This window comes from Pholcus phalangioides, unplaced genomic scaffold (assembly GCF_987345545.1).
Source record: "Pholcus phalangioides strain wild (caught in Gottingen) unplaced genomic scaffold, Ppha-v1.0 ptg000015l_1, whole genome shotgun sequence".
NCBI lineage: Eukaryota > Metazoa > Arthropoda > Arachnida > Araneae > Pholcidae > Pholcus > Pholcus phalangioides.
This window is the reverse complement of record NW_028301608.1, coordinates 68399440-68426666: the sequence shown is the minus strand read 5'-3', so window position 1 is coordinate 68426666 and position 27227 is coordinate 68399440. Positions and strand designations below refer to the sequence as shown.

The 27227-nt window shown below is 35.7% G+C and overlaps 1 protein-coding gene across 9 annotated transcripts in view; it reads left to right on the top strand.

Moving 5' to 3' along the window:
* The window catches only part of LOC149076594 (uncharacterized), a 307582-nt gene that overhangs the window by 19689 nt on the left and 260666 nt on the right, over nt 1-27227 (top strand). Inside the window, exon 1 of one of the 9 annotated variants that reach the window (XM_089244196.1) lies at nt 18252-18293. The exons of the other annotated variants lie outside the window; for them this stretch is intronic. The gene's annotated coding sequence lies outside the window, so the exon portion shown is untranslated. Of the gene's footprint in view, nt 1-18251; nt 18294-27227 lie in introns of those variants that run through there. 9 annotated transcript variants of the gene reach the window in all.

The following is a 27227-nucleotide window of genomic DNA, read 5'->3' as shown; positions in this document are numbered from 1 at the left end:
TTCAACCAACTTATACCATTGGTCTTGGCTCAATTTAATGTAATTTTTGCTCGGCACACCATTGTGAAATCGCTCTTTCACGATAGTGACATTCTTTTCTGTAGGGCCGATCTTTGCGTAAACGTCCTTATGCACAATCACTTTAGATGAAGCTGTAGCATAGTCCAGTTCATAGTTGATCTTGTATGATGACGCCATAACACAGTTGAAAATAGTTTGGTCCACGGCAATACCGACTTTGGTTGGATACCATCTGTTGTTCAACCAGTTGAACTCCCTTACGTGGACCAGGATATATCCATTGAAGACGCAAACTCTCGCCAAGACAGAGTCACCCAGCAGGTAGGAATGATCGGGTAGAGACATTTGTTTTAGCAGATCTTCTGACATTTTGTCCTGTAAGAAAAAAATCGTGTTAGGGGCATCGCAAATCAGGGCATATTATATAAAAATTAGGCTTTGTTTTCAGCATTGGAAATAAAATAGAGTTAAATCATTTGCGAAGAAAAATATGAATAGAAAATAAACTTACCTCAGATCTCAATCTCTTTGCGGGTGGACTCGAATCGGCCATGTCATACGTCTTTAACCAACGGCGTTCAGACTGGAAAGTGACGAAAAGCGAAGACCACGAGCAAGACTTTAATGAAACGGGATTGCACTTAGTAGATCCAAGGACCATACAACTTCGCGATTGGACGAATGTTGTCACGTGGTTACGCGGAGCCAATAGAATAAACTTTTGACGTGTTGCCAACGCGCAAATACTAACCTTCCACAATCTAATAATACCCACGAGTGAAGACAAGTTATACCCATAGAACCTATAGGATTTAGCGAGAACACAACCAGTGACGTGGTAACAGGTAAATATTTTTCAACGACCGCGGGAATCACGTTCCGACATGTTTGACGGCAGCGCAACCTAGGTCACGTGATTGTTCAGACATGTTACTGCATGTTCAGTATCCAATGATAACAGCGTCACAACCAGCATGTCGGGTAACAGATAAATATCGTAGTCAAGTGATTACAACCCAATGCAAAATTAACGTGGGACATTATTTTTATTAACGATAACAATTTCTTGTATGGGGTCAACAATATTGCATAAATAGATACTATAGCTAATTAAGGAACGTACTGGTAAGTGTCGGGTGGTCCAGTGGTCAACGTTGTGGATTGTCATCATGAGGAACCAGGTTCGAACCCAGGGCTTGACCACCTAACACTTTTACATTTGAAAAAAAATAAATGATTAAAATCAATTAAAATAGTGCTGCCATCTAGTGGCGACATGGAGAAACATCCTGCGGAAACTCCGCCACCTCGTAAATAACCTAGAAAAAATAATCTCGGACACAAGCCTGGTCACGTGATCGCTAGTTCAGTAACGTGACACCAAGTGTTCTGTAGGGAAATGAGTAGTGCCCTCTGGGTCACGTCATAGTCGAACAACACGATCATCAGGACGCAATCTTGAAAGATGACGCCATCGACACGTGACGACCCTTCGTCGAACAACACGATCATCAGGACGCCATCTTGAAAGATGACGTCATCGACATGTAGCGCCACGTGACACCCAAAAACACACCTCGACGAACAACACGAATCGATCACAGGAGGGGAAAAATCCCCTCTCCAACAACATGAACACAATATGGCCGCCATCATGATGGCCACGCCCCCCTCCAAAACTACCACCGTCCAACAACACGACCATCCAATATGGCCACGCCCACCTGAGACGGAGGGTCCACAGCACAGGGGGCGTGCCGAAAAAAAAGCGCCATAGTCATGCTCATACTACTCAGATGTTTGTCTAAACTTGCTTTTGATTCTTCGGTGAATATGGAAAACATCAAAGTCTCAATGTAACCTCGTTTCTTCAATATCACTTCTCCATACTGTAGGATGACCGAACACACATACGTTCAAACAGAATCGGATCAGGAAGACTAAAAACTTCAGAACTTCCACTAAGAGCAAGAGTGCTCAAGCTTCCCGAGGGTTTGGGCCACTTTATTGGTTTGAAAAGGTGTCACGGGCCACTTTAATGATTTGTAAATGTACCACGAGAAACTAAAGTGCTCTGGAAATGTGCCGCAGGCTACCCAAGTGCTCTAAACCTGTGCCGTGGGTCATTGAAGAGATCTGTGAATGTGTCGCGGGCCACTTTAGTGATGTGGAACTGCAACGCGGGGACTTCGGTTATCTGTAAATGTGCACAAAATTAGGTTCATGGTCGCGAGCAACTTCAGGCGACACCGATGGCCATATACGGCTCGCGGGTCATAGATTTAGCATGTTTGCATTAGAGTTTCATAAGTTATGAACGATGGAAGTTTTACATCTATTTACCGTAGTGATTGAAACTTGGTGAGTTTTCAATGGATCATTCTGCGTGTAACAATTTGGGAAATGAATGCACATGGAAAATTTTTCCTTCATTGGTATCTCGTAACGGCGTCAGACTTTACTGCACTTGTCCTTGGGAAAAGCGACTCAAAGAGTATGAGAATCTTCTTCTTATCAGAATAAGGAAGCCAGTTAGTTCTAATACGATGCTCGAGCGTGTTCAAAAGACAACTTATATTAATGTGCTTTCGCCACCTGAATCTAAATAAGCATATTACACTAACAGATATGGTAGTTTCTGATACTTTTCGACTTCTTTCATTCGCACAGCATGACCTTTCCCAATCTCTTTTTTTTTCTTGATCTATCTTCATGATATCCAATAGCAATTATGGACAGAACTTCGTCGAAAATTCGTGTCGCATCAATCTTATAGCGTATGAGACATGAAGGGTATCGATGCTTACGGTAATTTGGCATGTGTCATATCGATGATTTTGATTATATCTATGAAATATTGGCCCATTATATTTTTCTAGAAACATTTTTTTCTCGGTGTCAATACGGATTCGGAAAATATTGCCCAGTTTTCTTTCTTTCAATTCAACGGTTATCTTTTCCCATCCTTGTACAGGTTGTCCCTAATTGTTTGCATAGCAGATGTCTCTATAACTATTGACTTTAGAGAAACATACTTTTATCTACAAAAGTTCTTAAATGCCGTGCAGTTACTTAACATATAAAAATTTGTTTTAGGGGTCCTTTTATAGTCCCCGTGTGCTAAAGCTTCCAAATATTGAAACGTAGATTTAGTTCTGACAGAGAAAAGTCATTTTCAAAAAAATTTCATATTTTTAAATGCAATGTTCATCGGGATATTAAATACATAAAATAACTATATTTGGCAACTGTCTCTCTGTGTTAGCAAGTTTTCGTTTTCTAAAAAAGTTGCCATTTTTTGGGGACTGTACACAACCATTTAATTTTTTTATTCGTGATAAATAAAAATTTAATTTTTTTGGCAATTATTTTGACAATTACAGAATCAAGCAAAATAATATTTTGTGAACGGATTGATATTTAAACTTAGAGATAAATTTCACGAATTTACGACATGAGGATGAATTTGATTAATAATTTTTATTCCTATAATTTATGCTTAATTTATAGAAACGAATTAAATATACATTTTTATTCAACTGATGGACTGACTCTGGTGAATGTGGATTTTTAGTAGGTTACAATTTCTTACACTAGTAGTAGTGAAATGTGCATTTCTGGGCCGTAGAACATCTGTAGAAATTTCTGGGCCGTATGGGAGACTGATTTTTCAAAATCGCGTAAAAGCGGAAACGTGCAAGATGAGATCGCGAGCAAGCGAGGGATATCTGCACAGAAAATTCAAAATACACACAAATACATCAAATGTACAATGTATGAAAAAAGGCCAAATAAATAACGTTAGATGTCAGTCATTCATAGTTCTAAAATTTAACTGAAGTTTTTGAAATTTTATCAAATGCTGAATTTTTTTTAAAATGGTTTCTCGCTGCGTATAAGAAATAATATGCAATGAATATACCCATAACTGTTTATGAAAAAAGAACTTGAACGACGCGTTAAATAATCGGGAAAGCGTAAGAGTAACAAAAATACAGATTCAGAAAAAGGTAGAAGTGGAGACTCTCACGTAATTCGATAATCATAACACGTTGGAACCACCGAAAAACGCCATAAAAAAGGTCATTATGGCGGTTTTTTTCTTCTCTCGATCCAGTGGCTTTCATAAATGCTATTAAAAAAGAAAAGAAAAGAAATATATATATATATTATTTTACTAGAAGTTGTCGCACCTAACTATCGCCAATTTATCAATGTCGTCGATAAATGAGCACATCTGTGTTTCTTTTTCGCCTTGTGAGTAGTAAGTGGATGGAAAAAAAGGAATCGAGTAATTACAGGTCGAAAGAGCGTTGTAATTGCGAGGTTTAGGTTCTTCGGTTATGGATGATGATGGGGAGGGTCGACACAGGAAGTGTTACGCAGCTCGTCTCGATTTCCGGCCGACGACATCGTCGATACAACACAGCTATGCATCTTATCACCGCGGCTATTCAGATTCCTATTGTTTCTAGTGACCTTTAGAAAACCTTCGCGCGTTCTTGTACTCTCTACGTACAAATTTTCCGTTGTATCTCAACAGTTAGCCATTATTAAAAAAAAACAAACAATAAAAGTGTTTGTTAACAATACAGTTTGCTTTTTTTAATTATGGAACTTTTGACGAAGATTTATAGCTACAATATTTATTTGTAGTTACGTATTTATTTAGACCTATTACATATTTATTTATTGCATAGCCATGGTTATTTTATAGGTATTCACAGTTATTTAAAAAATGTATATATAAAGTTCAATACCTTTTATCAAGAATTTTGGTAAAGATTTACAATATAATAATAGTAATAATAATTTTATTTGAATACAGATCATTGTCCCGTTATAAAAATTGACAACACGGTGATTACACAAGAATATATCATAATTCAAGAAATAATATTAATCGTAATCGTTCAAAAAATAAACAAAAAAAAAAGAAAATGAAACGAAAGGGGGAAAAAATTAATTCACATGCCAATTTCAAATAAGAGTAAACAAACATTGTTGAAAAATTGGTTATATCTAATATGAAATTTCTATTGGATAGGCGGTTGATATTTAATAATTATTTGAATCCATTTTCAAAGAATCGCGTTAAATACGTTTTCCCGCATTTTACGCTGTTCTTTCCCAAATTTCCTCCGTTTTTCGAATTCGAGAATATGTCTGTAAATATTGCACTTAGAAACATGGAATATTTTTTGTTGGCATTAGGAGAGACAGGGTACCGACTTTCCAATTAGAACTCGGAGAACACGGGGATCGTATGGAAATTTAATATAAATATATATATATATATATATAGAGAGAGAGAGAGGGGGGCGGGGGAGAGAGAATAACTTTCGCACAAGCCGCGTGTCACTATTTCTGTATTCTACGATATTTCGTTTTAATACCGATGCCATACTCTTTACGTGTATCTACCTCCAACTGAGGGGTTGATGAGTGCGAACTCGACGTGAGTAATACGTTTCTTCAGTTCGCTGAATCTCAGATGATTGCATCATATTAAAGTCGAATAATTCAATTCTAGGACTACTAACGCCATATGCAGTTTCCGACAGAAAATATAGTATGATGGAAGATCACGCGAATGATACCGAAAACGAATCTAATTCTGGAGAAAAGCAAACCCAGGGAGTTCACGAGGAATGCTTACCACTTGACGTAACGACTATATTGAGCCCCTGGTTCTTTTGCTTGCGAGAAATGATTCTTGCTCCGACGAATAACTTTTAACAGTTAAATCTCCGCTCGAAGAACTTCCAACACTTGTTGGAAGGGGGGGGGGGTGGGCTTTCGTACATTTCTAAGCTTTCCATTCTACCCAGAGTATCTATCTCTCGGTCACATGATTATTTCGTTCAGCACCTGACAGCAGAAATAACTGTGTTCTTGCAGCACAAAGCGGAGACAGAGAGAGGTCAAGCGGTCGCTTGTTACTCTTCACTTTAGTTCGCCAGTATAATATAAAATGCGACACGTACACACACACAAATAAACACTTTCATAAAGATTAGGACATTCTTTGAAAAGTTGCTTGACGGCTGAGGAGACAAGACTGGGTTTTAATTAGTAGTTTAATTAAAGGAACTTTGCTTCATGCTCAATACTCGCTCTCTCTCCGTGAGAAAGTAAATGCCGAGGATTCAAAGTAATCTAAAATCCGTCGTGTGCTGCTGCTCCTCCTGCCTCACGTGTTAAAACCCAGTTTTCAGGGTTTTCTCGCAAAAATGTTTTCGTTTCAAAGTTATTAAAGTTACGCTTTGCATTTTATTAGGAATACTAAGCTTTTCGAATGACAATTTCATAACTACGGGTACAATATTTATATTTTGGTTTCGTTTAAAATCTCATAAAATTTTGCTTCATGACTTCATACCAACAGGATATAAACGTATGTATATTTTTAAGTCTTTCCACAGTCGATGAATTAGTATATTAGGGATATTTTCAAGGGATCACCCTTCGTTCGATGTTTCGTTTCTGTTCAGGTCATGAGATGGAAACACACAAAAAAATTTCCAATGCCATACGTAAGTGAATAAAATACAAACGAAGTAAAAAATAAGGTAATGTAAAGTGTTTCGCGACGGCCGAGAACAAATTGAACCTTTTATCCGCCCATTCGCAGTGCATGAGCTGCTTCTACAGGATCACACTCTACCGAAAGGGACGTAGCAGGAAATGCATTGGAATACATTGGAAAAGCATACATGGAGCTACATAGATAGCTCTATTGTTATTACTTATCATTTGCATAGCACACTTAAGGGAGCATTTAGAGAAAAACTTTCAGTTGATGAAAGCCGATTTCACGATCATCGTGAGAGACTCTTACCGTGAAGGAACCAGGTTTAAACCACGTTGGGAGTGCAATGGTGGTCGGCTGAAGTATGTTTTCTGCTGTTTTCGAAGTATGAATGCAAGCCGGTCTCCCATTTGAAAAAGTTTTTTCACAGAGCGCTGGCTGACTTTCAAGACGATACTTACATTACATAAAAATGCGAGCTTTCATCATCTTCCGTTCAAAGTATGGAAGACACATTGCAGCCCCAGCTAGAACACGAAACGGGAAAACGTGCATAAATGTCAATATGGCAATGTGAACGTGAAGACTAGCTGTTTAAGTTTGTTCTTCAATATTAATTTCCGAATGAATTATTTATACCGTATAAAATGTCTTTTAGATGGGACTACATTCAATATTTGATCTGCCTCATAATACGAGGCTTAATTGCATACTGAAGGATTAAGATAACATCGAAAACGTAAAGTAAGGTTGCAAGCAAGGAATCTCTCAAATTTTGTAATTGTTTGTGCTGCGGCTTTAAACTAGTATGTTGCGCAGGATAAGGTAGTAGTTAACAAAAAAATATTATTTATATATGAATAATATAATATTTAATATGGATTTGTGATACATCTACTGTATTAAGAATAAATTTGGGTGCACGAGACGGAACTTTATCAATAAGTGAAAAGTGTGAATGTCCGTGTGATAGAAAGATTTGAAATCGTGGAATTTCGATGTTCTTAAATTCGAACGTTATTATTATTATAGTTATTATATATATCGTTAGTTTGATTATTTTTAGAATTGGTTCTCAAAGTGTGCGTTATGATCTTCAAGTACGTTGCCAAAATGTATTAGATAATAGTAGAGTTAAGCTGCATATAATTTATTGTATTAATTGCCTACTGAATGGTTAGAAGGAACCACAGTTTACCCGACTGTTAACAATTATTATTTTCATGAGAGCACCGCACGTATATGATCACAGAGAGAGGGAGAACCTCGGGTATCGAAAAATACGACCACTACCTTATTCTTATGTATGTATTCGGTCAATTTCCGAACTTCATACGTTTTCCAAGTGGCCAATCGGTCGGTCACTTCACAAAATTACTAGTGTCTAAAAGCAATGTGCGAAATGACCGGCCTGACTTTCGTGGTGTATCCAGACTTTGCACTTGGAACAGAAAAATGCGTACTTTCACGGCCAAATCAACCTGATCATTCCACTGCGTATCTATTTTCCTTAATACGTGAAGTAGTTATATTCACGTGCCAACCCCAGCACTTTACAACCAGCCATTGTAACAAATGAAAAAAAGGTCCAATGAACCGACGGTAATGCGTTTCAAATTACTAAGTAAAGGGAAAAGGAAAAACAAATACTAGGGGGAAAAAAGGTATACAATCTAACTGTTTTCGACGCCTTCCCTCGTAAGAGATGTCTAAGACGAGGAGTATCTATCCAGTGAGCGTTTCTTTGCACAAAAAAGAACAACTTTAAAAACAATTATGAAAGAAACAATCATAACCACTCCTTTCGGGACATCTGCCAATCATTGGGAGGAGAATCCTGACAGTTTTTTCCCCTCCTTCTCGGTAACTAATGGCAGTTGCCGGCGATAGCCATCGTACTATACCTATACCAAACTCCATCGTAAGTTCTTTTTTTACTTTTGCCGCCCCGTGGAAACAGTTAGACCGTAGCGCAAGGGATGTGCGTGACGCGAATCCAGAATTTTTGTTGTGCGCACACACATACAAACACACACACACGTAACACGCGGATGATGCATCCTGTTTGTCTTCTGATATATGGGTGGTTCCCGTTGTACATTATAATACCACTACTACTGTACACTGAAACAAGGTTTTTCGACCGGCGTGCTGCGGTACTCTAACGCAATGTGAGAGGATCGTTGGTGTGCCACGGAAATTTTTAAATAAAATTGATTAAATTATTTTCGGAAAAGTCCAAGGTATCACATGACATACTTTTTCTGGATTGAGTAAGACGGGGGATTCCTGACCTGTGGATCGCTACCCAAACTTGGGTCGCAGGGCTCCTGAAATGGGTGTTGTACGAGCCCACTCGCAACCCAGTTCTGAATCTTTTTGTTGCGCCACTGGCTTCAGAGACATCTAAACGATTTCAGTGGCCTGGTCAGTGACATTTTTGGGGCCTTCTTGAGCCATAATTTTAAATACAGTTCTTTTGGGGGAGAAGTCAGCATTTGAAATGGAACGGTATTGTTACAGAATGCACAAAATGAATGAAAATTGAGAATTAATTAACAATTCAGTTTGATATTTCATCGCTGTAAAAGCGTTTATCGCATTGCACTTTAGTGTATAACACAGAAAGTAGCAACACCGACAACATCAATATTTTCGGTGATCACAAGGTGCGAAATATCGATGCTATTAAACACTCGGAAAAACGAAAACGCGATGACGAAGTTATAATTATATTCGAGACGATTTTGAGCAAGATATAAAAACATATAGTTGTAGCTACTTTTCAAACTCTTTCAAAAAATATCGTTATAGAGGGATTTATCTTTGTAAACAATACCGTTATATCGAGTGGAGTTCTACATTAGACAGCAGGCGAATCCAAATAAGATTTAAGAAAAAAATGTCGCTGTAGAGGTATTTATTGTTATTACAACGGTGTTATTGTTGTTTAGACAGTTTATGTTATTACAACAGATGTTTTATATATAGCAATGGGGGGAAATACGTCTTTCGGTCTTTAAATCCTCTTCGTTGAAAACAAGAATTTCAGCAATGCACACTACTAAAAAAAATAAAAAATCTATCACAGCCAGAATGTGATTTGAAGAAGACTTGAGATTATTTATGCTCGAGCACAATTTATCCTTTCGGAGAAGATATTCTAAAAAAACAATATATATATATATATATTAGCTATATATATATATATATATATATATATATATATATATATATATATGAAGCTCAGATATATCTCCTTTAATATTAAATTATAATAATCCGGTCATTGAAAAAATAAATAAAGGTTTTGTGTTAAGAGTTTTAGTTATCTCTATTACCAATTACATTAAATTTGTTAGTATGAGTTATTAATCAAATTATTATTACATTTTTATATATTTTTTTTTATCTCAATTCAAGAGCGCAGCGGAAGTTTTAATGTATGTTTTGGTGGTGTGCCGTGATATAAATAAAAAGTTTAAAAACTCATCTTTTCTACTCAAGACACTGACTTCTTTATAAAGACCACAACCTCCTGAAAAGAAAGAGAAAAAGTTTCAAGTGTAGATTGTTTCTGAGCAAATCCAGGAAGTTTCATAATTTTTGCAATTTTGCATTTTGCTTTGTTGCTCAATGATTTCAATCAAAATGCGTCATAGTATTTTTATGTATAAGAAATTTATTTTTGTATGAATTAAAAATGATGTTATCGTTGAATATTTCAACGTGAATGAAATATTCAACGCTTTCTGGGTTGATTTGCATAGACAAAAGTGAAGTTTGAGCGAAACCCGTCAAGCATAAAACGGATCTTTTAAGCGTATCTATAAGAAAATACTTCTTAAAATATGATATGAGGTTGTTTTTTTAAAATAAAGTCGAAATGATTTAAAAAAATGAATCCATTAGAAATGCAATAAATATTTGCAAAGAAGAGTCATTGAAACACACCTAATGTGTAAAGATTGGATCTCTGAGGAAACACTTGATTCTTTGAATATGTTGTCATTGGAAGAGTTAAAATGGCGGGGGGGGGGGAGCATGAAATAGAAGTGTTTGAGCTTGTTAATGGGACGGCTACTATGCAACCCTGGTTGTTTATAGTCTCTCCGCTGAAAGCAGGAGAGCAACATTGTACTTATATAACATGGAAATTCAAGCATTTACCATATTCACACCAAAATATGGAAGACATGACAACACCAGCACGAAGCAAGCACAACTCTGGCAACATCAATACGTTAGAGTCACGCATATGCACACACAAAACGTTTCGGTATGTACCGATTCGTTAGAAATTCTGCAAAGGAATGCGTACGAGATGCATGTAAGGTATGTAGTAGCATCGTCAATCCAGTGCTTGGGTAAGGGCACGAGAGTATAACTAGTTCAGAGCAGGGAACTCTGAGTATAATCTTCTCTTTGTTATCATAATTTCTACCGTGATTGATGTTGCTAGACATGATTTCAATAACATATGAAATCCATATCGTTAACGGGCACTATTTTTATTTTTTTCTTGGCAACTTCAACCAACTTGTTGTGGTATTTCTATTAACATTTAAAACTAAATATGGCATTCGTGGTGGAAAAACTGAGGGTATAGTTATCCGTTATTACATGTCAACCGCACTTTTTACGGGTACTACATTTCATTTTTGTTTCAAAAAGTTTTATTCGTTACATTTCTTAGTACTGGGAAATTTCTCCGCAGAAAGCAGAGCTTCAACACGATGCTCACGTAACATGAAAATTCAGGCATTTACTATTTTCGCTTCAAAATATGGAAGCCAGATATCAGCAGCAGCGAGAACACCAAGCAAGCGCAACTTTAACAACATGAATACGTAAGGGCCACACACACAACGCACGTTCCTGCATGTACTAATTTTTTAGAAATTCCACTCCACAGAGGAATTGTGCATTCGCATAAAAGACATCCACAGGCATCCTAAAGACATTTTTATTTTATATTGTGCAATCGCGCGTTCCTTTCCTTTGCTTTGGTACTTGTATTTGACTATGACTCGTATTAAATGGTCTGAATGGCGAGTGACATATTGAAACTATTAATTTGCGCGATAATCTCACCCCGAGGTATTTCACAGCAGAGCAAACAAAATGTTACTTTACTCTCATTCAGGTGACTTATTCCCAAACCATTAGTTATCGAAGAAACGCATTAAATTTAATGCTTCTTCTCAGAGGTGTGATGGTGAAACGGTGAAACGCGGCTTCTTACCACACGAGGGGACACAAACATATTTAATGATAGAAATGGTTCTCTAGACTTTCGTAGGAGTGCGTTCCCCAATGAGACTTCACAAGAAGTAACCGACATACTTGCAGAGAAAATTTTCTTGGCTTGTTTAGCAAGGGGGAGAGAGAGAGAGAGAGAGAGAGAGAGATCGCTTTAACACACAAACTGTTCAGAAATACACGACAACTCGCAACAGTGCTTGCAAACTAACATTCACCCATTCTATTTCCTCTTCTCACCAAGATCTCACCACCGCCTGTTGATCGTCGAAATTTGTCAGAGAGCAAAAATTAAAACAGGACGTCTACTAACTGAGAGGGAGAGAGAGAGGGGTCCTAATTGCTCTTTTCTTAATTACGACGCTGTGGATCCTGTTTTCGTTGATTGAGGGTGGCTAGTCAAGAGAGGAGGGCTTGTGTGAGTTTACAAGACTGGCCTCTCTCTCTCCCCGTTCCTCTCTCTTTATACAGTATGTATATGATGCGCTTGCTGAAACTCGCGTTGCTCCTCCTGTGCTCCTTCTTTACTCTTATTCATTTGATCTCCCTCCCATCACGTAATATGTACGCAAAAGGGAGAGCGAAAAGCATGCAAACACCCACTCTCATCCACTCGCCAACTCGTACAAGCCGCAAATAAGGCAAGGCGAAAAAAATATGCACCAAAGGAGAGAAAGGGGAAGGCATGGTCGGTCCATGTTAAGGAACACCTTGTTCGTTATTGATACGAAGATACTTGGTATCCATTCTTTCAGTGAGCGCGAGTGCTCACTCCTAACGCACGTACATACCACGTCTTTGCTTTCCGCCCCCCCCCTCCTTCTTCATGGTGCACGTCCCGTTAAGACATTAAAGTTTTAATTAAAACCCCAAGCCTTTCTTCCTCTTTCTCTCTCTTATCCTGTACCAGAGACTCCAAACTAATACGACCCCCACTAGGGTTAAGGCTATCAAACTTGGGAATGATTTTTCTCCTTGCCGATCTCCTCTCCATGTATATGGAGTAGCAGTACGAAATATGTGGAGTGAGTGGATGGCTGTGCGTGTACATGCATGCAGTTGTCCTCTCTTTCTCTCTCAGAGTAAGCCTGGCAGGCGTAGAACTTGCTTCATTTAGCAAATTAAAGTATCACCACTATTCTTGTTTAATTAAATTTATTTGTTTCGGTTATGAAATCTGTGGTAGTGAGAAAAGAGAGGTAATTAGTAACACCCCTCCCTCTCCTTCTCTTTATTTATTTCTTTCTCGAGGAAAAATCCGAAAAATGCGTTTAATTTCTCGAACGCAGTCGATACATGACACGGTGTGATGTGACAGCATTCGTAACGATGATGGGATTAGGTCAAAGTTTTCTTTTAAGCATCGAATGGAGTCGTAGTGATATTGTAGATGCTATCAACACGTGTGTCTCACTAACAGATGTGATCGTTTTCAAAATATCGGTATGAGATATAAAATCTTGAAGTAGGGCTGTGTCTTTTTCACGCCCCAATAAGGTCGACGACGTTCGTTAAAACGACACCCATTCGTTCCACGGAAAGTCGACGTTATATTGGGAGGTCGCAGTAAAAAAAATTTACGTTTGAATAAAAATAGTTTTTTAGGGAAATTCACACCGATTTGAAATGAATTTAAATGAGATTTATCTGAATGAAATTTAAAAAAAAATTTTATGCCATCGCAGTGAAACTGCTGTAAAGTTAGAAAAATAATAAAATTTATAATAATTAATTGCATGCGTGCACCTATGTACCAAATTCCCAGCTGTGAAGGTCAAAAGATCAAACAAAATTTTGGCAAAAAGAGACACTGATTTTGTACACTTCTTTATAAAACCAAGAGCTGGGACAGAACTGACTTCGGATGCTTTATTGGATCGAGAGGTCTTTGCGGGTTGATTCTTGGATGAGAGAGAGGATGAATAAGGAAAAAAAAATCGGACCAATTGTACCAGTCATTATATATCGGACGAAAATAACACTGGATGAATAGTAAAAAATTGGGATTGATCGTATCAGAGTGGTCATAATGCAATGCTCGCAATAACGAATGGTCATTATAACGAGCGCCGACTGTATAATAATTCTGAAATAAGCAATGGAACGAGTTTTTTAATGTGTGAAGAGAATGATAGAGAATGTATCATCATTCACAGATAGAGAGAGAGATAGAGAGAGAATGTAAATAATGAATTACAATCATGTAAAAACAAAAAAATCCAGTTGTTAATTGTGATATTTATCGATAGAAAAAACACGCACACACTTCGTAAATGATTCGAGATGAAATTGTAAGAAGAAGAAAAGCTCAGAAAATTGAATTATCTTGGAAAAGCATGAAAGCGAAAGCACAAGAGTGCTGAAAAAATCTATCGTTACATCCCATATCGCTGCACTTTGTCGATGTTAAAAGCGAGGTTCCAGTAAAACCATTCTCAATAGTAATTAGCCATGACCACCTCTATTATTAAGGTTGTAGTCAATGTATTGTGTTAGCTGAGGCAGTTATAACAGATTTTGTGATTTTGTTCTCTCATATCTTTAAAATGTTATCCCAAGAGTAAACGTAACAGTGAAAGATCGTCCATTGCACTCCTCATTATGTTCTCTGCCAGTTCTCTTTCGAATACAACCACGTTAAATGGAATAAAGCCATTCTCGTCCACGGTGAGAAATCGAGCTCGGTACCAAGCATACCAAGACCATCACGGGCAACCGAATCTCGAATGACATGTTCTGTTCGTATTGGTCAGTTTCGAAATTTTTGGAAGCCAGCCAGTCTTATTTTTAGGGAATCATACGTATTTCAGAAAAGGGCAATAAAACATCGAGCCATCTCGGGTAAACCGAATCAGAAATTAAATCTATAACATGTCTCGAGAAATTTGTCTTTCGATAAGGTTTCATCCCCACATTTATGGCCGACTTAATTGACGATTTAAGGTACTTATTTATCCACGCTGCCTGATTTCCAACCAAGCGCGGAGAAACTTTATTTAACCGGAGATTCCAAGGATATACAACATATACATGCAATAAAAGAAAAACAAGAGAGTTCATAAGCGGACACCCGTGCATTAAAAGAATGAACAATCGAGGAATAATGCCTCCGAGGGAGGGTTAGTCGATGGTGAAAGAGGTTCCCTTTTTTTGTTGTTGTCAGTAGCCAGAGGCACACGATGTGAAAATTCAACAGGCTCTCGACGATCGCGACCGTAAACTCATTTGTCATCGCGTCCGATGAAAAAAAAAATAATATATAGAAAATAATATTACATCCACCGTTTCATTATTTTCTTTTTATCAACCATTTAATCTTCGCCTTTATTCCGTCTTATTCTTTTTTGTCTCTCACATTATTGTTATTATTACATTAATCTCAAGGAAAACTCGGCAGTAATTAATTCTTGGAAGTTTTTCGCTCCTTTCTTCAAGGTTACTACTGCCAAAGATTTTTGTTTTTCTGTCGAGAAGTTTTCAACAGGTTCACAAAACTACATATAAACATGTTTCAAACTGAATTTAAATTTGATACGTAAATTATTGCTATATTATTCTCAACTCATCCGTATTCAGGAAATGTGAATGATCATGAGAGTGATGATATCAGTTATATCGATATATACAGATATATTTTAAGGAATTAGACTTTATCTGGATATTATGCCGAGGTAAACTCGGAAAGAAAAGTCATCTGGTCTCCGCCAGAAATCGAATCCAGGTTATCTTGCAGACCGGGCAAGTGAGCTATATATACACCACTGGAGACACGACTCTGCTTTCGTTATTTAATATTCAATGAATTGTGGCTTGAGGCGCTGAAGTAGAAGCATCTCAGTAGTCACCCTTCAGCAAATACAGAAATCAGTGTCGCGCGTCCCCAGTGATGTATACGGCAGCGCAATTGCCCAGTTTGTAAGAGGACCTGGATTCGGTTTCTAGAGGAGACCAGATGACTTTTCTCTCCGAGTTCACCTCGGCATAATTTAAAGATAAAGTTTAATTCCTTGTGCATTGGGATGCGATAAAGACGTCTCAGAATAAATTTAATTTTTATAAAAATTAATATCTTTAAATCAGAAAGTAGGTTTCTCGATCAAAAGTCAAAAATTTCAAGTGTACCGATACTATAAATTTAATATGGCCTATGAACCTATGAGCTTAAATGAATGTTTCACAAACAAACTCCCCTTTAAAATCTCCGTGAAATCGATGTGTGGAAAGAAAAGAACATTTTTTCCCCTTCAGAAGTTACGAACTGAGAAATGATATAAAAATATTGTGAGATCAATCTGTTCTTGGTCTCATAGCACAATCATATTCATGTCTTAGATATTTTAATACTGATCGAATCATCGCACTGATCACATGAAGCACCTTTTTCATGGAAAGAGGAGATGCAATACGTTGCATTATACTGATATATTCTAGAATCACAAAATACTATATAAAATTATAGTCACATAAAAAGTAAAAATGTTATACTTATTATTTCGAAATAAAATTACTCGATCATCTTTACGTGTTCGTTAATATAGTCCTACGATGTACTGTATGTACAGCATAGTTATCCAACTGGTGTTCCGCGGAAACCTGGTGTTCTGTAAGAGGTTTTTTTTTTTGGATTCCGCGGGATCAAACGTCACGGAATCATTAAAAATCTCGAAACCCGGAGAGTTTTTAATTGAAAAAACCAACCTTTCTTGTTGCTGATACCTCGTAACTGAAAATCTTTTATTTTCAATTATGTCGAATTAGTGCCCTTTAAATCAATTCAGACCATTTTGATGATCCGTAATTTCAGTATTGTTCTCTTTCGACCTCGACAGTCAGCGACTGTGAATATTGGAACCATGGAAATAATACAAGAAAGACCCCATTGCAACGCAATTCTTTTTCTAAGTCAAATCATTTCTTTGTTTAATATTGAAATTTGTTGGACATTTTATTACAATGAAATTTTAAAGTGGAAGCTGGTTCCAACTCCATGCAACAGTAGGGTGCCATAAATATTATTTCCCGTTTAATCTGAAAATTATTAAGGTGACTATATCACCTGTATTTTAAGGGTCATTCCCATAATTGCATACGTTGTAAAAATATTTTTTCTTAAGTTCTTATTCGCTAAAAGTGAGGTTTATGGAACCATGGAACTTGCGTGAACTTTGGGTGATACCTTGAATATTAGAGAAATATTCAATATTTGTTTGGGTTCCGTGGATCAGCTTTATAATCATCGAGAGTTCCACGAGAGCTTTTACGTTGGAAATCTCTGGTGTATAGAGTTAAATTTTGAGTAGTAATTTGTGATATGAATTATGCATACATATACTAGAAATTATAAAAAACAAGATATAACCTTTGAGATAAAAAAAAATTGCGGTGATAGTGGGTAAATATGGTGAGAAGAAGAAAAAAAACATTTTAATGATGAAAAAAAGGACATTTCAAAAATTTACCAAATAGATCAATTATTCATTTCACATCCATAATTAATTTACATCAATATGCCTATTGATTAGCGAGTGTAAAATAAATAATGACTGTGTTTCATTTCTCGAGAAAAAAATAAAATTAAAAGGATTTTCAAAGAAGCACATGCTGTTCTAAAAATTGTTCTTTTAAAATCTGACATTTCTGAAGACTTTTTTTTAGTGGAAAAAGTTGAACATCACAAATCATATTTTTTAACGGATTAAGAACTAAACGGGTGAAAACCAGTAGCATATACAACATCAACAACGAACGTATTAACGCTATTAACCCTCCGTAACCTGCCATCGAATTGATCTTTATCAGATCTTGAATATAGTACTTTCGGAAGGTATTTACGACGCTCATTCATAAACATTAGGTCTGAGCCCCAGAGCTCTCTCTCTCCTCCGTTTTATCACTCCTGTTGGTTGTTAAGGCTTATTATTTAAGATTTGCCGCCAGCAACACTATTCACACGCCTGATGATAATAATAATAATAATGACTGCCTCTGACGAGTTTGAGGTTTTAACCACTTCTTTAAAGAAGGGGGAAAAATATACGCGAAAAACGACTGCTTTATGTTGATCGTAAATTGTTTCGAGATTGAAATGTTCAGCGAATGAATAAAAGTCCATAATATTCATTCATTATTTGCCCAATTTTAACGCAAGTATTGTGGTTAGATGTAAAAGTGCATGAGTTTTTGTGTAGAAGTTACCGTTCCATGTGCAACGAGCTCATATTCTAATGTGTGTGTTTACTAAGGCGTTAATCCTATGAATGAGGTAGCGAGCTCGTAAAATACGTACTCTCAACACGAAAGAAAAAAAAGATTAAAATAATAATCGAGCCACGAAATGCCTTTTTTTCCTTTCTTGGAAAAGTTTTTGGAGAAAAAAACTCGATTTTTTTTTCTAATTCCACCTTCATCTCGGTGTCGAGATCAGACCTAAACCAATCGAGATAGCCCTTTATCTACAGACGGTTCTTTAAAGTACCAGGTTAGACAATTTGTATGTATTATGTATTAGCCAATTTTTAGAAAATCACAGTATATTTTTCTGTCACTAATTAGATAACTAACTTATTAGATAAATAATTTTTTGACAGTTATTTATTATATCCATCATATTTATATTTTTTATTTACATTTCCTTCTTATTCTACTTTTTATTATGTGGTAGATAAAGGGTTTAAAAACAAATTCCCTTTGCTACCGAGTTAAATGATTACGAGACGCTTTTTAGGCCATAACATCGATTATGAATTTTTTTGAGGTATTTATGCGAGGTGCCGTTTCGGAAGTAAAGCTTAATTGGGCATAAGAGAAAAAAAAACAGATGAAAGAAACATAAATGCAAAAATGATTACACTCTGGTCAACAATTTTTAACTTTTTTTCATAACATGGGTGAAATAATTTTTATTTACACTAATTTTGGGGTGCTGAATTCAAATTTCTTCATAGTTCGAATGCTTTGGTGGGACCTTTCTTCTTGTTCATCACTGACTGCTCACAGGTTATCGAGAGAAAAAAAAAAATCAAAATGAATTTCTGGAGTCATTCAATATGCAATATTGTACGAACAGAATATAGGTCTTGAATAAGCTAATTTCAAATCCTTCATTGCAAATATAAATGATTGCCTTATAGCGACATTCATGTGAAAACGAAACCACTCAATAGTTTTCTTTCCAACAATTCCATTATAATGGTATGATGATCTGGACAGAAATTGCTATTGGCATCGCATCGACCTTCATGTTTTCACTGGGTTCATAGACGGTAGTGCGCTAACGAGATGATATACTCGCACCATTTCTTTGTCACGGGACCTGATACTATGTTTATGGACGATGATGCAAACATTCAGTCTGAAACGCTGACTCGTATGGCGTATCTACTCATTTCTTCTGACTTGAACCCTATATAGAATATATTAGACATCCACGGAAAACATTCAACTGTTCTCCATGACTCTTTCCAAAGCTCGGTGAGCTGCTAACAAGTCTTTCGCTTAAATGAACTGTGATACTGCAAAACGCCATCAATAATTTTATTATCAGTGTGTATCGACGTTTTCTAGCCTATGCATCCAGCTTAGGTAGTCTCCCATCTTGGCCGAACTTCTCTATTGAACTTTTTACGGCTCAATATATGATTGTTTTTCTCTACGCCAGTAACTCAATTTTGGATTTTCTATTTTCTCTGTAATTTCACCAGAGAGTGCTCTGCTTCACTCTATGATCTCTGTTAACTCCAAAAAAAAAAAACTAGACGTTATGGTAATTTTTTAGGGTCAGATATGGAATCAGCACCCATAAATTAATTAAGAACAGCTAAATTTTTCAGTGTTAGAGAAACCTTATAGACTAGTGTTATAAGCGAATGAAAATAATATCTTTATTATTTTTCTAACTCTTTCATACCTCTGTTCTTCATGTTTAATATCATAGAAATTTTTTCAAATCCTCTGTATAAAATTTCTCGCAAGTTCAGCCACATTTTTCAAAGTGTTTCGCACTAGATTTTCCAGTGGGAGGGCTGTTAGTCTCTATGAAGTTTACCAAAAGTGCGCATATTTTGGTCACAATACAACAAATACAAATACAAATACAAATACAACGCCACAACAGGCAAAATGCCCAACGAGGCGGCTGATAAAAAGATGCCCATTGTAATGATCACATTTTGAGATCGAGTAGTTGTGCTTGAACTTTGTTCTTTTGCATTACGCAGTCTATTCATATATTCATCTGATTATTCAGCGAATTCCAATTGGAAAGAATGCATGTTTATGTAAAATCGTCTTCACTCACTGTCACAGAAAAGTAAACGAATGAACTGCAGCATAATTCAAGGTGAACGGAACCCATAGGTGCGTAGGGGGGGGGGCGTATGTTCTCCTCATCGCTCAGCGAAGAGATTATATTAATAGCGTAGAAAGTGATTCTCAAAGTGTGCGACGCGGCTGCCAAAGGCGTCGCCAGCCTTTGTCAGGGATGTCGCGGCGAGCTGGAAACATTGATTTGTGTTCCCGTTTATGTTTCGAAGTGGTTCTTTATATGGAAAAATATCCACCCAACTATTCTGGGGAGCCTGTAAATAAACCATGAATGGGGCAAGGGAGCCGTGGGTGACAAAAGTTTGAGAATCATTAGCAAAGCGGAAGTTTAGAGGTTGGAGACATTCGTTGCCTCGTTCACTATGCACACCCTCTTTGATTCGCCTCTGATCCACTCCCGGTCCCCTTGTGGAGCTTGTATCCACGCATAACGGAACCGATACCACATCGGATTATCCGAAAAGTAGTAGAAAACGACATTTAAGAAGAGTGGGGAAGAGTTCACTTATTCTTAGTTGTTTCGCAATCTTAGTTTAGTAACAACAGCCAACACCAATGGCCTTTTTATAAAGGAGGCTGACAGGGGCTCTAGCCTTGTGGACGAGATATAAATGTTATTTTTTCACACTGAAATAGGAACCTTTGATGGAAGGCCCCCCCACAGGTCAAATTTTTTTACAGGCCCTTCTGTAGTAAAGTTACAGTGTGAAAAAAAGATTGATTCTAGATTCTCCAGTCCAGGTATCAAGACCCCTTCTGTCCCCATCCAGATCTTTAAACTGAAATTACCAGCATCCGTAGCAAAAATTATACAAAATGACACAAAACTCACTCTTGGTAACAAACGGGGAGATAGATTTTAAGAAGAAATTTTGAAAAATTCTAGCACACCTTGGATTATCCAGAACCTCGAATTTTCGAGGCTCTACTGTGCTACATTTGCGTACCCAAAGAAGTAGCTACTAAGTTACTCTTGATGCGTGACTTATTTACAGTTGTTTTTCATAGCTAAACGGCTCTCGTATGATAGTACCATTAATACAAAAATAATTCTTAATTATAACGTGATATGTAGGTATCATAACTTCATGTATTTCATTCTTCTTTCGAGAAGCTAAGAACGGATATTAAGAAAATTTCACTATCATCATCATTATAGAAAAATGAGTTACAAAAAAGGAAATGAGGGGCGTGGAAGGGGAGGAAAAGGTATTGAAGAAGTGAATAACAAAAGAAATTCTTATCTATGCACACTCGAATTTTACTTCTTGATTCTCGCAACTCCTATTCAGAAATCTCTGAAGATTTTTTTTTTTTGATCGTTAGACGGAGGAAAAGCAGAAACAAAAAATAAGTAGAAAGAGAATATTACCAGTCAACCAAAGGTGATATCATTAGAATCTTTCTCATATTTCCCCTGGTGTATGTACACATTTGCTTTTGGGGAGGAAATTCGATCTTGTACAAGTTTTCTTTTCCTGTCGGTATTCGAGAAGGAAAAGAAATTTGTTATAGAAAGAATTTTTCTCTTTCGCATTTTCTTTTTTTTTTCTTTGATATCTCGTACCGTTATTTCTCATATTCGCCATTTTCTCTTCTTTTTCCTGTTTTATCTGCTCTTTTTTTATTATTTTTTCTTGTTCTCATCTCAGCTTGTTTGAACAAGAAATGAATATCTCCTTTTGCGGAAAAGAGATCTCTGTTTGAGTTGTTTTTAAGAAGCCATTTTTCTGGAAGGAAAGCAAAAACCTTAGGAAAAAAAAGAAACCGCAGGGTTTTGTGTTGCGACGGTTGGAGTAAATACGACGTAAAGCTTCGTAGTTATTGGGAAGGAGGAAGAGTGAAAGTAGAGTTTAGCGAAAGAATGAAATTTTCCACTCTTTATAAGAAAAATATTTCCTCTGCTTTATCGAACAGCATACTTCTTTCTCTCCTCTCTTTTGCTTTTCCTTTCTCGTGTATAGATCCAGAATTTTGATAAGAAATGGAAATAGATATGTATCTGACTAAGAGAAAAGTAAAACCTATTAACATCCGCTTTGACACAAGTTGAAGACATAAATACCGGGACAAATGAGGAACGACAGTTAACTTGTATTTTTTTTTATTCCAATAATAAGATTATATTATATTTTAATATGCATGAGGATAGGAATAATATACACTCATAGAAAATCTGTTTTCGTGAAGCTATTGTAAAATAAATGTAAGCGTTTACACGAATGATTATTTTCAGATAAAAGTTTGAAACCTATTTTACAAAAATGAAATTAAAATAAATTATCTTACACGCGGTTGAAAACCGATAATACCATCATCTATATATTAGTGGATTATCGCGAAAACTGCTGAGAGCATTTATTAATCCCGTTCATGCAATTTGTATTTTGTAAAGTCTGAGCGTTAAGAGATAACATATCTATATAAAATACACCAGGCTAACAAATGTGGATTTAAACAAATAAGAAATATCGCTAGATGTCACCAACTGCGCCGTATGCTTACTTCCCGAAAAGAAATGGTGCGAAAATGTTGTTTTTTTATTTACTTAACGAGTATTCCCGTAGTGGACGCGTACTACCATTAACTTCATAAAATTTATTTAACCAAACGAGCCAGAACTACGTAACTGGGCTTATCACACAGTCATGTCCTCGCTCCGTAAAAAATATTTCTGTTTACGACAACTCTACAAATTTCTAAAAATGAATTCAAAAAGTAAATAGTTTCAAATAAATGTAATTAATCTTTTTATATGCAATTACGCGCTTATTTATGGAATTTTCATCGATGGAAATCAAAGATGATTCAAATGCTGTACAAAAAAAAAAAAAAAAATCCACAAATTAGCATTATTTTTTTCAATGTCAATGTAACCAGGTAGAAACGTCAATTCATAGTTTATTTTGTGATTGCAAATTGTTGTTAGAATCACATCACTAATGTGGAACAGAGTCGATAATTATATGATATGAGACTTTCTCAACTAAGAAATTATCTTTGGTCTTCATTTCGAACAAGATACTTCTCAACATACACACACCTTCATTTTTTTCCGCTGGATTCCCCGCATTTCTTGTTAACCTGTTGACTGTTAGGACAGGTATCAGTTGTTATTTTTGCCCATTCCTCGTCCTTCTTTTATTTCTTTTCCTCTTAAAGATGCTGTTGAAGTCGGATTGATTTTAACTGTCAGCACTTGTTAGCAGCCGTCGCCTTTTTGAAAATCTGAAGTGGGCTTCATCCTATGCCGTCTTTCTCCCGCTTTATACTTACTTTCCTCTTTTCATTTGAGAAAATAAAAAACCAGCCTCCAATCTTCTATTTAACCTGTCTTCGGTGTCTTTCTTAAAACTCGAATCCATAGGCTTTCAAGACAGGTTTTGCCCCGAAGGTGAAGCCCACGGTTGTGATGATGATGACGATCTTCAACTAAACTTTTCATCGGGAATTGTTCCTGTCTATTAAAAATTATTGTTAGGTCGTAATAGGTTGAGAGAGCTGGTTAAATGAACATCATCTCCCACAGGGATTTTTCATTTATTTTAAATATTCTCGAGGCTTAAATTGGTATATTTTGATTTTGCATGAAATAGAAATAAACAAATATTTTAGAAAAAAAGAGTATACATTACAATTACAGAATAAAATTGAGTTAAGAATTTTTAACATAGGATAGAAGAACTTTAAAATTTATAAAATATCAAATCAATATCACTGGTGATTCCATACAAAAAAAAAAAGGTGAAATCGCTCCATTAAATTTGTTCACTATGTACCATAACACAGAATCATACAAATATAGCTTTTTATATGTACATTTCTATAATAATTAAGCTTTCTACGCATGTTATGTGAACATGTAGACAAGAAAACGATTCGAAGAATTCGGCATTCCCTTCATGAGGTTATTTACACCGTATTTGAAAAATAAGAGTAAAAATAAATAGTTAATTGATTTCATATCTAATAAAATAGTATTTACTTATGCTACTTTTTCTAAAACTGGTACATGGAAACAAACGGAACTAAAATTCGTGTTTTTTGCCCTTTCAATCAGTATACAGGGTTCATAGCTAACAGAGCGCACCGTAAATCACTGGCGAACCGTTGTTCTTAGAGGCATACTTCCAATTAGAAAAGTATCCAAATAAAGTGTAGATTTCAGATGTCATTCATTTTGCAAGTGGTTGTATTCTTATTAAAATTAAAAAACCTTTTATACGCACACCATGTGATCAACAACCCAATTATAAAGTTGCTGCCCTGTCTCTTCTGAGGTTGAAAAACAAATTCCCTGTTTCCTTGCAATATTGGCTATTGAATTCATAAAAAAGGAGAAAAGTTAGGAAAAAAAAAACCAAGATTAATGGGGGTAAAACGCGTTTTCAATTGATCAGTACTTGGCAGTACAAGCTGTTAGTTGTGTACCTTGTATGTCCTTAACAAGCATCCACTTACAGAACAGAATTTCGATCATATACACACATTATTTTCAAAGTTTCACCAATCTGTTTCGCCACTTATGAATTTTATAATTCAACAATTAAAGTTTCTGAAATATGGAATATCCAATGATATTATCAAAAAGCTATTCCTTGATGGATTTGCGATTCAACAAAACACTGTAGTTTTTAATGTTTGCCTCGACCATTTATATCTGATAAAAAAAAATAATTAAATCAACAATTTTGATTTATTTTCCCGAGGCTCAACTTATTTCTTATTTTAGAAATGGTGGAATTCATAATTCGTTATTATATTCATGTTTTTTAAAAAACAACCAAGTAAATAAATTACATATATCACTGCCGATATACACTCAAAAATACTAGTTTTTTTTCACTCATGATATAATTATCAATCTCCCATTCATACTTTTAACGAAATACTTATCATTTATACTTTTCGTATTTTCCTGCATAAAATCCGCGGACTATACATTAAACACATTGGAATTTCTTAGTGTGGATTATTTAGTATTTATTATTACTCTAATCTGCTATGAAAGGGTGAAATAAGAAAAGGATATTTAAAAAAAAATTGTCAGATAGAATTTTTTCAAACATATAGATATGTAATCTGATATCATGATAATATTTTATCATGTATATATATTTTTTTCTAGTTTTTGTAATTGTATTTTTAATTGGGGGCTGTATTTTCGAAATATATGACATCCATATTTGTTATGGGCATCTTTTTCCCAGCCAACTCGATGGGCATTTTTCCTGTTGTAGCCTTGCACTTTGTATTCGTATTTATAGATGGCGCATAAATGTGAGTAAATTAAAAAAAATCGTAATTTTCACTAAAAAACATGCATCACAAACAATCCGGTCCTTTGATATTTTATTACTAATGAATATATTTCCACATGCGGTTTATGCGCCCCAGCGGACTATATTTTTTCCTCAAAGTAGTAAAACTTGCACCAGTAAATTATACTCAGGATATATTGAAAGCAAAATTACATTTGTATAAGGCGTATTGATTTCAATGGCAGTCAATTAATTCCACAAGTTGCTATTTTAAAATCGGAAAAAGTGGAAATTAGTCTCAATTTATAAGTTAAGGTGACTGCCTGCCTTCAAATGACGAATTTCACAAAAAATTTTAAACTTCTTTTTATATGTCTCTATGAAACTTTTTCACCGAATTTTAACGCTGACTATGCAATGAACTAAAAACCAAGCGATATGTTTGAAAAATTTGGATTTACGTGATTTTGAAGTGAGAATATTAAGTATTTTTCACGAAAAATGCCTATTGTTTCAGGTAAACAATCATACCTGAAAAAGTTGCCATAGTATTCTGAAACTTTTAGTTCATTGTACGGAAAAATGCCACAGCAGTAATTTGTGTGAAGAACGTGTCGAAGAAGTAGTAGTTTTTGTTGTACAATGTCTAGCAGAGGTGCTGAAAATATGCAAAATTTACACATAAAATTGGCAATAATTATTTTTTGTCAAAATACTCGTGTGAAATGACATTTGTTTTCTTTATTTTATACCATATCTAAACTAAAACTACATTCGTTTTATCCAAAATCACCCTTTTTTAAAAAAAGTACGCCAGAGACAGGCAGTCGTCTTAAAACCTAAATTCAGAAAATTACTTATCGGAGAGATTAACTAAAATCATATTATATATATATCTCGTATGCAAAATCCCTTTCTACACAGTATTATCATTTTTTTCTGATGCGTACGAGATGCTTCAGACAGGAGAAGTTGAGCTAAAAAAAATATCCCTAAAAAAAAAAACCATCCCTTTTCTCTTGTTCTTTAGAATATTGGAACCGAAAGTTGTGTTGTTAATCGTTGTAATGGATGAAATATACGGCTATCCCGAAACATCATAAAAAAATTAATTCTCCTTAACCTATGGCCACTTTATGTTGAAACACTTCGCTAGACTGTCTGTCTCACTTAGAACGATGCCGTAAATCTAAATCTAATTAAGCAATTTCGTTGCCTTGCGCTCCATCTGTTTTAAGGCTCAACAGAAAAAAAGGCAGCTGCTGTTGTAAGAGAGAGCCACCGCTAAGTCGACAGGTGGTCTTTTTTTACGTGGGTTTTTTTTTTGAACAGAAGCGTGGAGTCCGGTCATGTCTTTCAGACCAACCTCACTCACACACAGGTGAAAAATTGTTATCATACGATTTTTCCTATCATATTAACATTACCAAATTTCTCCACGGTTTTATTTTTTTAATTAGATTGTAACTTAATAATACAAAACAAGGAAGTTCAACCTTTAGGAGAGTGTGGGGTCACTTCATTGATTTGAAAACGTGCCACGGGCAACTTAATATATTGATCTAGATCACTAGCTACTTAAGTGATCTGTAAATATGACACTAGTAGCTTAAGTGCTCTGGATAAGGCCCGATTTCAGCATGGGCTCTGAGTCTTAATCCTTTGACTACGAATTTAAAAAAATTACCTCAGCTTTCTGCGGAAATGAACAAAATAGGTCACAAGTAAGGCAAGTTTAACATTTGGATTTTTTTTGGAACATATATGTCCCGTTAGTAGTCAGTGTTGAGGACCCCCAAATTTTAATAGTATATTTTACTCAATTTTTT